This window comes from Peromyscus maniculatus, chromosome 3 (genome assembly GCF_049852395.1).
Source record: "Peromyscus maniculatus bairdii isolate BWxNUB_F1_BW_parent chromosome 3, HU_Pman_BW_mat_3.1, whole genome shotgun sequence".
NCBI classification, from domain to species: domain Eukaryota; kingdom Metazoa; phylum Chordata; class Mammalia; order Rodentia; family Cricetidae; genus Peromyscus; species Peromyscus maniculatus.
In genome coordinates this window covers 67,015,857-67,033,976 of record NC_134854.1, presented here as the reverse complement: position 1 = coordinate 67,033,976, position 18,120 = coordinate 67,015,857, and the positions used below count along the sequence as shown (strand labels likewise).

At 46.1% G+C, this 18,120-nt stretch overlaps 1 protein-coding gene across 3 annotated transcripts in view; it reads left to right on the top strand.

Annotated features, from left to right (window-relative positions):
* Positions 1–18,120, top strand: part of LOC121827954 (uncharacterized) — an 85,309-nt gene that overhangs the window by 55,576 nt on the left and 11,613 nt on the right. The window lies entirely within an intron of this gene.

Here is an 18,120-nt window from a genome sequence, read left to right as displayed (position 1 = left end):
CTCCTGTACACCGACCTCCTCCACTCAGCCCCCGGGAACACTTACTCTGTGTCTGTGGGATAAAGTGTCGGCCAAGTCTAATACAAAATAAGTCCAATTATGTAGTAAATCTTTCCCACAGAGGCGGACAGCTGTTATCTCAGGAGTGGGTGTGGTAGTGCACACCTAGTTTTCCAGCATGCAGGAGGTAGAGTCATGAGGATTAAAAGCTCAGAGTTACACTTGACTAACTGCATAGTGTGTTTGAGGTCAGCATAAGCTACATTGGACCCTGTTTCAAAGTGTGTGTAGGGGGCATCATTCAGGAATGGTGGTGCACACCTTTAATCTCAGCTCTCAGGAGATAGGCAATGTGGCTCTCCGTGAGTTTGAAGCCAATCTGGTTAAATTGTGAGACCCTGTCTCAACAACAACAAAAATGTGTGTGTGTGTGTGTGTGTGTGTGTGTGTGTGTGTGTGTGTGTGTGTGTGTGTGTACCTATGCTTTGGGGGGCAGTACTGGAGAGATGGTTCATCCGTTTTTGCTTACTGCTCTTCTAGAGGACCCAAGCTAAGTTCTCCGCACCCATGTCAGGCAGTTCACAACTGTCTGTAACTCCAGCTCTAGGAGATCTGATGCCCTCCCCTTCTGACCTCCAAAGACACCTGCACACATGGCATACATACACATAAATAAAAATAAATATTTAAAACTGTTAACAATCAATCAAATGACTATAGCTTTAGTCCTATCTTAGTTCAGGCTCCTTCCAGTCAGCCCGGCTTGGTCCATCTCTGCAAAAGTTCTGATTCTGTCTGATGCATTGCTCCAGAGACAAAGGCTTGATCTCCTTGTGTTCTCAGTTTTCTTTCTCACCTTCAAGTTCCCCCAAATGCTAGTGGCCAGCACCAACCTGTGCTCTTCTTTACTTAAAAACTCCATGGAGGGGATGGGGAGATGGTTCAGTGGTTAAGAGCACTGTCTGCTCCTTTAGAGGACCTGGGTTTGACTCTCAGCACTCATATGATGGTTCATAACAATCTATAACTCCAATTCCAGGGTATCTGGTGTCCTCTTTTGGCTTCTGTGGGTGCTAGGCACATGCATGTTGTAAATATACACATGTAGCTAAAATACCCATACACATAAAATAGTAATAAAATATTTGAAATAAAGCTCCATGGAGAATCCATTTTCTATCCACACTGGTCATCCAACCATTCAAACTTTCTGTTGCCGCCCATCATTTGGGATCTGGTCATTTGGAGTACAGGTGGTCTTTCCCCTCTAACTGTATAGTGACCCTTTCCCACAGAAGTGGCTGTTATCTCAGGAAACTCACATTCAAGGATATAACATGAAAGGCATTCCCTGACATGAATGGCTTCCTGTCCTCAAGAGTGGGCCCATGCCTGGGTTGGGTGGGGATGGGAAAGAGAGTATAGTGGTAGATGTCAGGCAGAAAGAAGCCAACCCAAAGCCATTACTGATTTGCAAAGTGGACTTTGGATGTCAGTGGAAGGGCAGTGCTGATGCAGGGCTCCTGGGTGAATGTGATGCTGCTGAGTGGAACATGAACTTTGCTCACCTCCACACTTTGGTGGCTGGAACAACTGGACGAGATGCACATCAGGAGGTTGTTGGACTTCTGCTGTGTGGACATTTCTGTTCTATTCATACTTCAGCCACCACACAGCCCTTGCTCCTTCTCTCCATCCAGTAGTTCAGAACACCAATTCAGAGCCATGGGACTCTTTCCAAACTGCAGCTCCTAAGAACTAAATAACTCCTTCCACTTCTGCAGCTCCTGAGTTTGGGCAGATGAAGAGTGTTTGTTATGGTTTAGAAGTAAAACATCTTCTATGGGCTCATGTTTGAACACTTGGTGCAGTTGGTGGTGCTGTTTGGGGAGACTGTGAAACCTTTGGGAGGTGGACCTGGCCTAGAGCAAGTGGATCTCTGGTGGGTGGGCACTGAGGCTTATGGTCACGCCTGACCTGACTTCCTGTCCTGCCCTGGTCTGGAGAGATGTGAACAAGCAGCGTGACACTCCCACTGCCACAGCCTCCTGCCACACTGCCTTCCCCACCATGAGCGACCACGCCCTCAAACCCCAAGCCCCAGCCATTCCCCCATCAGGTTGCTTCTTGTCTGGCGTTTAGTCGTTACACTGACAAAAGTCACTAGTGCGACACCCAAAAGGAGGACTCTGAGAGACCGTGTAGAGATTGCTTCTCTCTGAAACTAGACTCTGTTCACCAGACATAGACTGTAACCCTAGGGCAAGGCAAGAGAGTCTGTACACAATGGTGAGGCACGGCTATTTGAAGGTAGGAGTGTTTTCATCTTTAAGTTCCTTCTCTGTGCTATCTCGTTGAACTAACTAATGGCACTTGGTACTGAGTGGTGAGATTTGCTCTTCCCTAGATAGTCTGTAGTCATGCTCAAGCCATGGCTACAGGGGAAAGGCTTTTTTTTTTTTAATGAAACAAATAACTTTTTTTCTTTTCATGAATTTGTTTGTTTGTTTGTTTCAGGGAGAAGTTTATTATAAATTCTTAGGCGAGAAAAGAGAGTCATGCCATTCGAATTAAGCATGGGTGCTAGCTACATGACAGACAAGAGACACATGCTTGCAGAGGGAGCTTTAGAGGAAGAGTGGAAAAGGCCAGAGTACTAGGGAAGAAACTTGAGTGTCAGCCAGCGTCTGAAAGAAGACAGAAGAGAAGAAAAGGGGAAAGTTACACCTTTCAACCTCATAGGGCTTTTAGGGAATGCCAAGATGTTACGTGCTTGCATGGTTTATATTCTAGAGCTCTGACTAGGGACAACAGAATGAAGAAATGACACAGACAGACAGACAGACAGACACACACACACACACACACACACACACACACACACACACACACACACACACACACACACGGCTGGGACTAGGTGTCCTAGGCTCTCCGATGGAGAAGCCAAGGCACAGGAGCTCAGCGTGTGTGTCATATACAGCTGAACTGAGAGACAGGTCACTGCACTCACAGATGAACAAGGCAGCGAGCTCAGCTAACCTCAGTAGGAGCAGTCTCTGTAGGGGAGCACTCATCGGACTACAAACTTCTGGGAGTTAGGAGAGGGAGAGGGAAAGGGAGAGGGAGAGGGAGAGGGAGAGGGAGAGGGAGAGGGAGAGGGAGAGGGAGAGGGAGAGGGAGAGGGAGAGGGAGAGAGAGAGAGAGAGAGAGAGAGAGAGAGAGAGAGAGAGAGAGAGAGAGAATGGTGAACATATTCTGCACACTGTCAACATTCACACTCGGACCAGAGGAAGGCTTTGCTATCTCTGAGCCTCACCTGAGGAAGGATTTGCCATGTCCATGAGACTGAGGCGTTGGCCATGCCCATGTAAAACGATACACATTGACTCAGGACTTCACTTGGCTCGTCCACCCCACAAGATAATTATTTTGATTTAATTCCCATGAATGGATTTGGACAAATGAAGCCAGTTCTCCCAGATAATTCATGCCAAAATTATGGTGGGTAGATGTTAATCAGTAGCTTCTCGAGTGAACAGGCAGTTTTGTCTGCAGTTAATGACAACCCAGAAAACTTTGGTTCTGGCATGAGATGCTGGAGAGATGAAAATCATGTAGACCCCAGGGCTCAGTCATCCAGTCAGAATATCAGTGACTTAATGAGAAGCAGTCTGCTTGAAGACTTTTGATGATAGCTTAGTTCACATGCCAAAGAGTAATCTTTTCAAGCAGCACCCTGAGAACCAGATGGATGAAGGGAAGTAGGTGGAGATGATAAGGAAGTTTCTGGGATCATCCCTGATGACATTTGTAAAAAGTAAACAGGCTATTAGCCTGTGGGAGCTGCTGTAGTGGAAAGGACCAAATAAAACTTAGATGAACCCCAAAGGTCTTCTGGACTCTGATAACTGAATGGAATCACAAGGGAAGCTGAAATGGATTGCCACCTTCTGCTGACATGTTTCTAAAATAATTGCATTTTCAGTTTTCTAAAATCTTCTCAGCTTTTTCTTAAAATAATACAATATCCAAGCTGGAGGAGATCTTAGAGAATCATCTTGACCTGTGGTCATTTCACACAGGAGGAAGCTGGAGGCAGATGAGGGAAAAGGCTTTCCAAGAATATTCTTCATACTGTTTGTTTGTTTTGAGATTGGGTCTCACCTTGAATTTACTAAATATCTAAGGATGACCTTGGACTCCTGATTCAATCCCCTCCACCTCCCAGGCCTAGGATTACAGGTATATCCACCATACTTAGCTTCCTTATATTCTAAATTTTCTAATCGTTTAAGCTTAATGACTAAAAGCCCAGTGAATTCTCTCACTCACACATAACACTGACTGACTAGGCCTCCTAGAGCCCCACTCTGGACAGCCTGGCTGCCTCCGGGGAGGTCAGGCCTTGGGTTAACACGCAGGGTTAAAGACACAAGAAGCCCGATAAGGATCACCAAGCAAGGGGGGCTGCCCCCTTTCCCCCTTCTTCCCTCTTCCCCCTGTGTCTTCCTTTTGGTCTTTCCGAAGCTATGATCTGGTCTAAGCTGGCTGCCTATTGGGCCTCCCAGATCCTCCCTCATGCCCTGCATCTTTCTCCAGAACTTCCTGCCCATCTTACCTTCTAAACTTAGTCCTTGTGGTGTGGCACATACTCAGAATCATCCTGAGAAAGAGGGGTAGGAGCTAAACTATCTTAGCTATTGCAAGTCTGAAGGCGTCTTTGATATTTTGGTTGTAAGCCTAGCCTTTAACAGCTGAGCCATCTCTCCAGCCCAACAGGGTCTGTATTTAAAGTCCAGACTGGTCTTGAATCCATGGTCCTCCTGGCTTAGCCACATGCTGGGATGACAGGCACGTGATGCCAGGCTTGGATGGACTACCTCCTTTCAACTGTAAGCTAAAGTCCTGCTCTGTTTCAGCCCTAGTCCATATTCAGGACACTTTGCCTTTTGATGATTGTCAGAGAGTGCCGGGTCCACTGAGCTGATAAAGCCAAGGGCTGGAGTGGAGAATCTGGATGGAGATAGGAAATAGTAGGGTTCTTGGAAGGAAATTCAGCAAATTTACAGAAAAACAAAAACAACAGAGAAGTCCTCAATCCGCCCAGAGCCAGGATGCTTCTGTCCATCCTGGGCCCTCTGGTCCCTCCCCAGCATCACTGACTCAGTTCTTTGAGTGCCCCTGGTTTCCTCTCTACCCCAGCATCCTCTGGAAGCTTTCTACTTCCTGATAGCACCTGGGCCCTTCCAGCTCTCTCACTCTACTCTACTTCCTATCCTTATTCTAGATTTAAAATCATTGATTTGATCTTCCAGTTGCCAAATGCAGATTGGGAGGAAGGAAATCCTTCTGAGCAGATGAGATCCCAGAGTACCTGCTGCCTGTCAGTCACAGATGATAATGAGCAGAGACGGGAAGTGAATCTTCAAACTTTGCTTTATTCAGAGAGCTACAATGGATTACGATCCCAGAAATCTGTCTCCATTTCATCTCCGGCTAGCAGATTAGAGAGGCAGCAATCATCTGGAACTCATTCTTGCCCCTTTGCTCAGGTGGTCATCCACATTTCTGAGACTTATGTTATCTGGGCTTCCCTTCTTATCATTCCTTATGTTGTTCCCTCTTTCTGTGGATATGGGCTTGGCACTTCTTAAAACACTGAGTCAAGTTAGGTGCTGGATCAGTCTTGTTACAGGGACGTCTGAGTTGACTAAGGTTGACTCAGAACAGACAAACACACATAACAGTATGTAGATGCTATTAGTGACCTACACGTGCTGGTTCCTTTCTACAATATCGAGCACAAGAGTATCTTTATAATATAGAATAAGAAAGTGTCCCTATCTAGTCCTCCTCTCCCCTATCACTAAGCTGTTGGCAGTCTTCCCCATGCTATCCTGAGCCATGCTTCTTGTTCCATGCCTCTATGGCAGGAGCCCACCTCAAGGAGATGCAAAGGTATGTGGTCTTGATTTGCATTTCTCTGATTTCTAGAGGAACTAAGCTTCTTTCATGTTTGACTGTCTTTGGGTGTCATCTGTCAACTGAGAATAGATGAATCTCTTCTTTTTGTCTTTACTGTGGTGTTTCTGTCTTCTCTTTCTCTGTGTCCTCTCTCTGCCCCCCTCCTGTGTGTGTGTGTGTGTGTGTGTGTGTGTGTGTGTGTGTGTGTGTGTGTGTGTGTGTGTGGTAGTAGGGATTGAGCCCAGGCCCATCTACACACATTGGATAAGGATCCTGCCATAGTCTATGTTCAGCCTGTGTTATTGCCTTTTCCTTGTTTACTTATAGGAGATCCTTGAGTTTTTCCCATTTTCCTCTGTCAGCCTTGGACACTCAAAGTTTTTTCCTTCTGTCCTCTCCCTGGCTACTTTGTCAATGGCTCCTTGGCCAAGTAGAAGTCTTTAATTTTGGTACAATAAAAATTATTGATGAAGTTGGTCCTTGGCTTATAGTTTGTGCTTTTGAAATTTCATCTAAGAATTTCTTCCTTAACCTTGAGTCACAACAGAATTAGTCAACATTTCATTCTATTAACTTTCCGTTTTGTCTTTCATGTTCCACAGTCTAGTTGGAATAGTCCTTTGGAGTTGAGGGTTTTCTCTCTCCGTTGAAGCATCCTCCCAAACCCTGCAAATAGCTCATTGTTTTCCCACTGATTTCTGGGCTGCCACATGCAATGATGAGTCTCTCCCTATCCTGTCCCTCTGAACCATTCATTTGTCCTGTTTTATATCTTTATCACAGTCAGGTGCATTTGACTTAAGTAGTTATGGATCTCTCTTCTCCTATAAAAAATTTAAAAAATTGAAGTCCTGAAGAGGATGGTTAGAATTCTTATGGGAAGAGTGTTCTAAGCAGGACAATGTCAGGTGCAAAGATGGGAACTAAGAAGTACCCTCTTTAGTGGTACCCAGGGTACTAAGGTACCGTGATGTCAATACCCCTTTCCTTTTTCAGCTTCCTAGAGTTAAGATCAAAATGTCAATTATATTTTCAGTGTATATATCCGCACTTTAGTTGCATAAAACTGCAGAACCGTATCCTTTGGTTCATGTAGGAAGCTTCCTTCTTCACTGACTGCTCCTAGATGGGTGTCTGAGGAGCTGTTTCACTCCACATCGGCCCTGCTTGGCTTCCTCTGGACTTGTGCGACACTGGTTAACTTTCTCTTAGAATTTGTTCTGACTGCTCTGTTTTGAAGTCATTTCCTTTTCAAGTAAAGTAAACATGAACAGGTCTAAAACACAGCCTGTGGGTCTACATCCTTCCTGTAGGAAGACAGAAAGTACTCATCACCTTTATCTTTAATTCAAATAGATGTTGAGGTTTAGATGGTGGATCAGCTCTGTTGATTTTTTTTTCATTACCTCTTTCTCTTAAAAATTGAAAAATTCAAAGGTCTTGTTAGGAAATGTGCAGAATGCATACCTCGGAGGAAAAGCAATGAAATAGTCACAGGAATAAACTTCAGAAGTGTAATTTGAAGGGAAAAAGTGATTACAAAAGAATGTATAGTATGGCAATTTTCTTTTCTGAAGATTGAAAGCCTGTAAGATAATAGCTTGTATTATATTGACACACGTGTATGTAGCTGTCTAAGAATAAGCATGTGAGCAATAAATACAAATTCAGAATAAAATTCAAACTGTAGAAGGTGGTATGATAATAGATCTATAATAAACATGGGGCCAGCAAGGTAACTCAACAGGTAAAGGCGCTTACAACCAAGCCTGATGACCTGATTCAGATTCCCAGGACCTGCACAGTAGGAGAGAATTGAATCCTGTAAGCTGTCCTCTAACCTCCACATAGGTAATGAGGCATGCACATGTGCATACACAAATGCATAAATACATAAAAAATAATAAATATAGGATAACTGTTAAGATTTGGTAAAGCTGGTTTATAGACATGTTTTTTTTGTTTGTTTGTTTGTTTGTTTTCCGAGACAGGGTTTCTCTGCGTAGCTTTGTGCCTTTCCTGGAGCTCACTTGGTAGCCCAGGCTGGCCTTGAACTCACAGAGATCCGCCTGGCTCTGCCTCCCGAGTGCTGGGATTAAAGGCGTGCGCCACCACCGCCTGGCATAGACATGTTTTTATATTTCATGCTATGCACATTTTGTGTTAGTAATAGCCCATAATAAAAAACATTTAAGGGTCTTGATCATTTACAGAGTTCATAGCAATTGATTCACACCTATAATACTCATCACATTTATTAAGAGTAACTGGTGTGTTTTACTTCACTGATGGCCCACAAGAGGGAGATCTCGAATAACTCAGTAGTCAAATACTCAGTGAGAAAAACAGCACCTGTGATGCTGAGGAAGTTCTGGGCAGCAGGTAGGGACACCTCCCATAGTCCTCTGATATGGAAGCCTATTCCCTTACTACACATTCCAGAATTTATCACAGAGCCCTGTGACAAACTGAAGAACGTTTCTAAGACATACAGTTTAGGGTGGGGATGCAGCTTAACTGATGGAATGCTTACCTGGCATGCACAAGGCTTTGAGTTCAGTTCCCAGCACTGGATGAAGCAGGCATGGTGGAGCATGATTGTAACCCCAGCTCTCAAAAGGCAGAGATAGGATGATCAGAGTTCAAGGCCATTCTTAGCTACACAGCCAGCCAGGGCTACATGAGATTCTATTTCTAAAAAAAGGGAAGAAAAAACAAACAAAAAAACCAATGTAACTAGACAAATCTTAGCACCTAGGAAGCTAATGCAGAGGGCTCATGATTTTAAGGCCATTTTGGCCTATAGAATGAATTGAAGGCAGGCCTGCACACACTGAGACCCTGTTTCAGATAACAAAACAAAGGTTTTAACTTGGTAGAGCTCATAATGAACAACAGCCAGGGGGGAGGGGGTCAAGAGCCTAGATGTGCCAGAGACACATGGTGTCACAGACAACTGTGCTGGGCACTGGAGTCATTGCCCCTGGGGATGGGCAAAGTACAGGGTCTTTGTCCTCCCAGCACGCAGAGACGCTTCTGCAGCCGTGGCTTCTTCTGGAACCAGAAACAGCATGGCCAGAGACAAGCAGAGCTGTCAGATCTGCAGTTAAAACCTGCTTTCCCTAAAGACTCATGCCATGCACGGTGGTTTTCAAGCTTTTCCACAACTCTTCCCACAGCTTACTAATTCATGTCCATGCAGATGGGAAGGATTTTTAAAAAATGGTCAGGGTCACATAAGTGGAGAACAATCTATGCAATAATTATTTCTTCAAACAAGAAGGAAACATTCTTTCTGCATGATTGCTCAGTAGTGCTTCCCCTCTGAGGTCCAGGCTCTACTGTGTCCACAGCAATCATGTGGCCAGCGGCAAATACCATGCTTGCCTCATCATTGGCACAAAGAGTGTTTGTTAAACTAATGACCAGAGTCCACTGGGGATGCCTGGATAAGCAAACTATGGTGTATCCACACAGTTGCAATAGAGGAGATCCTGACCCATGCTCCAGCCAGGGTGAGCCCTAAGGACATTATGTTCAGTGAAATGTGCCAGCCTCAAAAGGACAGATCCTGTGTCCTTCTGCCTCTCCCAAGTCCCCACGCTTGTCATCCATAGCAACAGAAGGCAGGGCTGTGGACCAATGGGTGAAGAAGCACTTGCTGACAAGCACGAGGGCTTGTGTTCAGATTTCCAGAGCCCACGTGAACAAGCCAGGTGTGGTAGCATGTGTCTGCAATCCCAGGGTTCCTACAGCGAGATCAGGGGAGCAGAGACATGAGAACTCCCAGAAGCTCTCTGGGGTAAGCAATGGCAAATGACAAAGAGATCTTACCCCAAACAAACAAGGTGGAAGGTGTAGACCGACTTTCCTCCGACCTCTACCCACACTCCCATACCTCACACACAGTACACACAAAGATTAAAAATAAAATAATAGAGTGGTAGTTGCCAGGGGTCAGTGTGGTGATATATTCTTTATAATGTAAGAAATAAAACTTGCCTGAAAGATCAGAGAAGCAGAGCAAGCCACAGCCACTACCTCTTACCTCACCAACTCCTCAGCCTGACAGAGTGCCTGAAAAGAGCCAGAGTTCCTGTCTCATCCTGCTTTTATATTCCTTTCTCTGCCCAGCCATATCACTTCCAGTCTCAACCTTCCTAGTGCTGGGATTAAAGGTGTGTGTCAACACTGCCTGGCTCTGTTTCTCCTTTAGATTGGATTAATCTCATGTAGCCCAGCATGGCCTTGTACTCATAGAAATTCAGGGGGATCTCTGCCTCTGCCTCCTGAGTGCTAGGATTAAAGGTGTGTGCCACCACTGCCTGACCTCTGTGGCTAACTCTGTGGCTGGCTCTGTCCTCTGATCTTCAGCCAAGTTTTATTTCTTAGATTATAAACTATGTATCACTGCAGGTCAGTGTTGCATATCAGTTGAGTTTTGGTTTAGAAAGTTGAGAACTTTTATTGAAATGGACAGTGGTGACATCTGTACACTGTGACTGTATTAAGTGCCTCCGATCTATACATTGAAGGTTAGCCAAAATGGCAAATTTTAGGTTTGGTTTAACATTTTAGTCATAACTTTTAAAATATATAAAAATAACTAAATTTATGAGAAAATTTGAAAGTCAAATTCCCTCTCTTCGATGTGGAAAGCTTCTGGATGGGTATGACCTAGAGAATGGGTCCTCTGGGCCACAGTGTGATAGTGGTGTGAGCTGCTTCCCCCAGGGAAGCAGCTCTAGAGGAAAGAGAAACACTTCTAGAGGAAAGAGAAACAGGCTAACCCTAACTCCACCTCAGCAGTCCCCGAGACTGGCCCAAAGGGAGTCACTTCCATCCTGCCTTCCCTAGGTAAGGCCCCTCAAGCATGTCTGTTGGATGAGTGCCAGAAGTGGAAAGCTTGTAGAAAGTAGAAAAAACTGGGGCTGCAGAGACCACTGAGAGGTTAAGGGGTGCATACTGCTCTTTCAGAGAAGCCGTGGTGAGCAGCTCCGGGCGCTCATGGTGATCCAGCTCCAGGTTATCTAATCCCCTCTTCTGACCACCAGGGGCATCTGCACTCATGTACCCAAACCTCTACAAACACACAGACACATAAGTTCAGACCCAGACAGACAGACACACACTTTGAAAAAATAGAAAAAAGAAAAAGAAAGTGGGAAGCCCTTTCAGCCGAGTACTTCAGGCAGGGTAGGTCACAGAAGTCACCAAGTGGCTTCCCGGGTCGTGAGGAAAGGGTGGCAGAAGTCTTCCTACCAACACATAGGTAGCTTCTTCTTGTCACTGTATCCTTAGCTTCCCATCACTCTAATGATATTCCCAAGACATCACCCTCAAGAGAGGTGAGGTTTATTTTGACTCACTGACTAGTGAACCCAGACCCTGTGTGTGTTACGGAAGCAGGCCCTCTGCCAGCTGAGCTCCGTGTCCAGCCGCTAGGCCACCTCCTAAAAGCTCTATCCAATGTGCTGAGGAGTAAGCCTCAAGCATGAGCCTTGGGGAACATTCTAGATCCAAACTACAGCAGACAGACTGGTGACATCCAAAAGAGAGCGGGTGAAAGAGGAGGAAGTGGGAGGAGACACGGGGTTAGGGTAGGGGGTGGGGCTGGAGGAGGAGGCAGAGGAATTAGGGAGGCTCTATCACAGTTCTCAAGAGCAGGTGATTTTAAAATCCGCATGCCACTATCTTTAATGCCAGTCCCAAGCAAGGTCTATAGATTCTAGGTTCTGGAATGCAGAACAAATGCTGCCTCCGTGCAAACTGTCCTAAGAGACCGTGGTCCTCTAGAGACTAGAAATAGGCTGCCAGCAGCTGGTTTTCTGTGGTGGAAACCTGGTGTCCAGAGGAGGAGCAGGCCAGAGCTCTGGTACCTGTAAGAGTGGCTTCCTTTGAGGAAACCAGGGAGCAGTCTCTGGGAACAACAGACTCCCCTTCGACTTTATCCTTTCAATAATCTAAGATGATCTGACCATTCAAGAGTCCTCTCTTCTCCTTCCCCCTTCCCCCCTCCTTCACCTCCCAGGAATATAGTTCGCAGGAAGGAAATCAGAGATTTGCAGCTGAGGCAGGAATGGGTGTGGATCCTGGTTCTACCACCTATTAATGGCATGCCTGTGGGTAAGCTAATTAACATCATTAAGGGTGTTTCCTTCCTTGGTGAAGTTGGCTCATGTTACTTAATAGAATGGGCTAGCTGCTCTAAGAGTGGAATCAGCACTGGTAGAGTGGCTCATTCGTTGACTCATTTTTTAAAACGCTGTGTAGCAAGTTAGTAGTTTGCTTTGTAAATGTTGGCTTCCTTTGCCTTTATCTTAAGCAGGGGATGAAGGCATTACCTTTACCATCATGACCTTGTGGAAGGGAACTATAAACACCCTGCCGCATTTATGAAGAATAATCATTGTGTATGTTTTGTCTTGAGGCAAGATTTCATGAGCCAGGCTGCATTCCAGCTCATTATGTAGCTGAAGATGACCTCCACCTCCTGGTCCTCCTGCCTTCATCTCTGGAGCAGCGGATCACAGGTGTCCACCACCATGCTGGCCATTCACATTTGTGTTGTGTCCAGATCGTTAAGGTTATTTAGATAAACATAATAATATATGTGCATGTGTGTACAAAATATATACAAATGTACATATAGGTATGTATATGCTGATAAACATCTTATTTATATCAATGTGTTTATATAAAAATATAGAAAATATCTGCATTAGGTAAGGGGAGAAATAGCATAGTTAAAACTGAAGTCACATAAATACTTCTATACTCTGTTGGTGGGAGTGCCAATTAGCATAATGTTTCTGGAGTGCATTTTATTATATCAAGTCACTTAAACTGCTTAAGTATTTTGATCACTTATAAAAATCAGTCCTAAGTAAATATTCAAATTTAAATGGAAATTATGTTTTAAAATTGTTTCTTGCAGCCATTATTTTAATATCAATTTGGAAGCTGCCCACTTGTTCAGCTGTGAAGAGAGGCAGGTACTGGAAATGATGTGCTAATTGAAAACTCAGCATGTAGAGTGTGCATCTGGTACCTTTGCAGCCATGCATTGGCATCTGGTACCTTTGCAGCCATGCATTGGCATCTGGTACCTTTGCTGCCATGCATTGGCATCTGGTACCTTTGCAGCCATGCATTGGCATCTGGTACCTTTGCTGCCATGCATTGGCATCTGGTACCTTTGCAGCCATGCATTGGCATCTGGTACCTTTGCTGCCATGCATTGGCATCTGGTACCCTTGCTGCCATGCATTGGCATCTGGTACCTTTGCAGCCATGCATTGGCATCTGGTACCTTTGCAGCCATGCATTGGCATCTGGTACCTTTGCTGCCATGCATTGGCTTGTGTCTAAGGAAAGACGCAGCAAAGTGTTACCAGTGTTGGCAAACTACAGGGGACTCATTAACTTTGTGATATTCAGTACGTCCAATTTTGCATGCTTATGTTTATAAAAGAAAATAAAGCTAGAACATTAAAACAAATATTTTTAGCATTAAAAAATATAGCATTAAAAACAATGGTTTCTAGGGGCTGGGAAGATGGCTCAGGAGGTAAAGTGTCTGCTGAGCAAGCACAGGGCCTGAGTTCCATCCCCAGCAGCGTGTGAAAGCCAGGCATGTTGACACGGGCCTGTATTCACAGAGCTGGACAAGGAGACAGAAGGCTCCGTGGCTTTCAAAAAGTTGAAATCTCCTGGTTGTGAGTAACACTGCCGATGCAATAAGTCAGATCCGGCCAAATTAATAAATCCAGGTTTAATCTGAGCAGAGCAAAGCATCTCCCGGGTGACTCCCAGGAAGGCAGGAGAGAGAGCACAGGTCTGGCGACCAGGTCTTAAATAGCCTGTAGGCATGGTCTGAGCAGCCCTGGGGGAGGGGCTGACTCTGGGGGTCTTTCTGAGGGTTGGGTCTGGAGACGGAGGAGTGAGGCCCCGAGCTAGAGATCCCCAACAGGTTTGCTGGCCAGCCAGTCTAGCCAAATCCATGGCTTTAAGATTCAGTGAGAGATCTTGTCTCAAATAAATAAAAATGACGGAGGAAGGGAGCTGACATCAGCCTCTGCCCTCCATGTGTGTACCTGCACACACGTGCACAAACACATGCTCTCCTCCCCCATTTCTGAAAAAGAAGGTGGAAAGGGATCAGTGACTCCCAGATGTCAGTCCCAGGAGCCTACTTCAGACTTACCCAGTTGGGTCTTGCTGCACCATTTGATAGTGTTAACCAGATCTCCTATACAGCCTTTGCCTTTGCCTCGTACAGCACTGGGTTCTGAGAGAAAGAAGGCTGTGATTTATTAGCATCGTCTTCTCTGAGCACAGAGGGGAGGCTGGGGATGTGTGTATCACACATTTGCCGTCTTGTTTTCTGGCATTCTCCCCACGCTAGTCTTTCCTGCTCATGGTGCCACATGTATTTGTGCTAATGATCCTGCCTCTGTCCCAGGGCGCTTCACCCTCTGCATCCCATGCCAGTCTGCTCACGTTTATGTATTCTTGCTCTCCAGCATAATGAACCTGACGGGTGAAAGCCAAGTGTTTCCTTCTCCCTTCAGGTCTCTCCTGTAATCCCCCACCATGCCAAAATCAACATGCCTTTTAAGGTAAAGACCTTGGCATCATGCTTGCTGTCTGCCACTCCTTCCTCAGGCATAGCATTCATGAAACCCCATGGCACTGAAACGCAGCTCATTCGCAGTCTGCCGCACCTCCCAAGTCAGGTGTGAGATCGGGAGGGTTGGCGCTCTCTTTACCAGCCTTCTTCCACATCATTCCATGGACGCAATCCCAAACCATCGTTGACCACTTTTTCTTTCGGCAGGTTAAAGGGCTGAATGCTGTTATACCAATGGTATAAAAAGCCACCGGTCTAGTCTTACCTCCATGATCTTCAGTGTGCCTGTGCTCCAGCCCAGGCTTCCTCTACCCCTCCTTGCTGAGAGCTTCCCATACCAGACGCCACACAGTTCTGCTGGCCAGCTGCACTAGCCAGCCAAGCCCCGTTCCTCTTCCAGGCTTTAGCTCAGCTGTGTTTCCTGGGTTCTGTCCAGGCCATAGGCTTCCTGCAGCCTCCATGCCAGCTGTTCTAGCCCTGTTTGTTCTCTGCGTTTCTTGTGTGCCCCATGATGATGGCCCATGCTTCTCAAAGCATAATTACCGTGCTGGTAGCCCACAGCCTGAGGTCTTGCTCCTAAGAACAGTTTGCAGGATGAGTGAATGAACAGGAACAGATGGGGTTCCCACTTTCACGGAGAACCCGAGATCATCCCTGCGCTCGCAGTATCTCTGTACGGTGCTCTGGTGACCATGAGAAACCGTACTTGGAAGGAGTCCACAGACCACCCCCACAGTCGTTCTTCAAGAGATGCTTTGGCTCTGACTCCCATTGCTGTCTGCCCATTTGATCATCTTGCCTAACACGGGCCCCCAGCTCCTGCCTGTCTGAGGACTCTCCGGGGACAGTGTTTGTGTCTTAACCCATCCAGAGGAGTCACTGGAAACCTGGCTTTCAGTGCCCCCCCTCAACTGACAGGCGCCATGGTGGCACCCACATTCCCCTTTGGCAGCCCCTGAAGGTCCCTTGGAGTAGCTCAGAGATGCGGCTGACATAACACTGACACAGCTCCTCCCACCTTCCATGTCCCCTCTATGCCCATGTCTCCATGGATACCATGTGGTCTCTGTAGATAACCATGTTTTCTGGAATGCAAACATGTTTCTTCTGTAGAATCACATTGTGTTCATCATAAACGCTCTTGAAAGTCACACATGCAAAGTGCTTTAATAATATAAAAGTTTGAAAACCTTGCAGTGTCTCGACAACAGATGCAGGTTCACAAGGTAAACGTTACAGTGTTTTTACTCTTTAGGAGGCCCACCACTCAGCTCCCAAATAAATACACAGAATCTTAACTATTTTTCTTATGAATGCCTGGCCTTAGCTTCGCATGTTTCTAGCCAACTTTCCTTAACTTAAATTATCCCGTCTACCTTTTGCCTCTGGGCTTTTTCCTTCTCTTACTTCTGTAATCTTACTTTCACTCTTACTCCGTGGCTGGCTGTGTGGCTGGGTGACTTTTTTCTTGATCCTCTCTTCCCAGATTTCTCCTCCTCTTTATTCTCTCTGCCTGCCAGCCCCTCCTATCCTTTCTCCTGCCTTGCTATTGGCCGTTCCACTCTTTATTAGACCAATCAGGTGTTTTAGACAGGCAAAGTAACACAGCTTCACAGAGTTAAACAAATGCAACATAAAAGAAAACAACACATCCTTGCATCATTAAACAAACGTTTGTACCTGTTACCACTCAGGGAGTGGCCCTGGCCTCCCCAGTTTCTCCTCTGTTTTGACCCAGACTCCAGACAGGACCGTTGACATCATTGTAGAGGGAAGAGAGCTGTGTGAGCAAAGAAACCGATGGAACCACCTTGCCCCTCAGTCTCCCTCCCTCGGCACAGGTGAGTTAAGCCATCTTTCCAGCTGCCACGGGGAAGGTGACCTGTCTCACAAGAGAGGGCCGCCCTCTATAGTGGTCATTTTTCTTGTTGCTGTCAGAATCAATGTAAGGAAAGAAGGATTTGTTTATGTTCACAGTGAGGTGGCTGGTGACATTCCATCTGCAGCCAGGAGGCCGGGACATGAACACTGGTGCTCAGCACATTTCCCCCTTTTTATTCAGCCTGGGACCTCAACCCCTGAGAGAGTGCTGCCCATAGTTAGTGGATCTTTGCTGTGGGATGGTCTGTATGTCAAATTGCTCTGATTGGTCAATAAATAAAACACTGATTGGCCAGTGGCCAGGCAGGAAGTAGGTGGGACAAGGAGAGAGGAGAATTCTGGGAAGCGGAAGGCTGAGGCGGAGAGACACTGCAGCCGCCACCATGACCAGCAGCATGTGAAGATGCCGGTAAGCCACCAGCCACGTGGCAAGGTATAGATTTATGGAAATGGTTAATTTAAGATAAAAGAACAGTTAGCAAGAAGCCTGCCACGGCCATACAGTTTGTAAGCAATATAAGTCTCTGTGTTTACTTGGTTAGGTCTGAGTGGCTGTGGGACTGGCGGGTGACAAAGATTTGTCCTGACTGTGGGCAAAGCAGGAAAACTCTAGCTACAGATCTTCTCTCTTTAGTTAATCCTCTCTAGAAACACCCTAATAGACACACCCTGAGTAACAGTTACAGATGGTTGTGAGCTTCCATGTGGGCGCTGGGACCCAAACCTGTGTCCTGTATAAGAGCAGCCTGTGTTATTAACCATTGAGCCATCTCTCCAGTTTCTAGCCATTGGGCTTCCTGATTGTGGATTGACTAGACTCAAGGTATGTTCGTGTGCTGTGGGATGTCTTTCTGTATGCTGTGAATATACGTGTTGCTCCCATTGGCTAATAAATAAAGCAGCTTTGACCTATGGCAAGGCAGCTTAGAGGCAGGCAGGAAATCCAAGCAGAGATACAAAGAGAAGGGTGGAGTCGGGAGTCTAAGGAGCAACATGTGATGGCACACAGGTAAAGCCACAGAACATGTGGCAATACATAGATTAACAGAAATGGGCTGAGTTAAGTTGTAAGAGCTAGCTAGCAAGAAGCTTGAGCCATAGGCCGTACAGTTTATAATTAATACTTGCCTGGATTGCCAGTAGGGCAGCTGACCTGCTTCTGGGATGTGCAAGACCTCCCCCAGACAGGGAGGTGGAGGCTAGCAGGTGTCCTTATGACTAAGATTAAGGATGGCTGGATATAGTGTCCCCTGTTTTCTGCTGGCAAACTAAGTCTCACTCTAGTCCAGATGCAGAGTGAGGGAGATCACAGACACATGAATACTGAAGGAAACTGAGGCACACAAATGGAAAATGACTGAGATGTTGTCAAGATTTGAGATTCAAACTTAGATCACCTGTCCTTCAAACTCATATTCAACTCCTGTCCATCTGGTCACACTTACAGGAGGTAGGGAGCGGTGGAACAGTTGAAGAGAGCTGAGGCCAGCAAGGCCCAGGGCGCACAGGTCACACTGTGCTCAGAGAAGCCAGAACTAGGAAGAGGCTCCCTGCTCGGGACAGATGCTGAACTGAAGCAGATAAAAACACTGCTATAGCAGGAGTCAAGGGTGTGTGTGTGTGTGTGTGTGTGTGTGTGT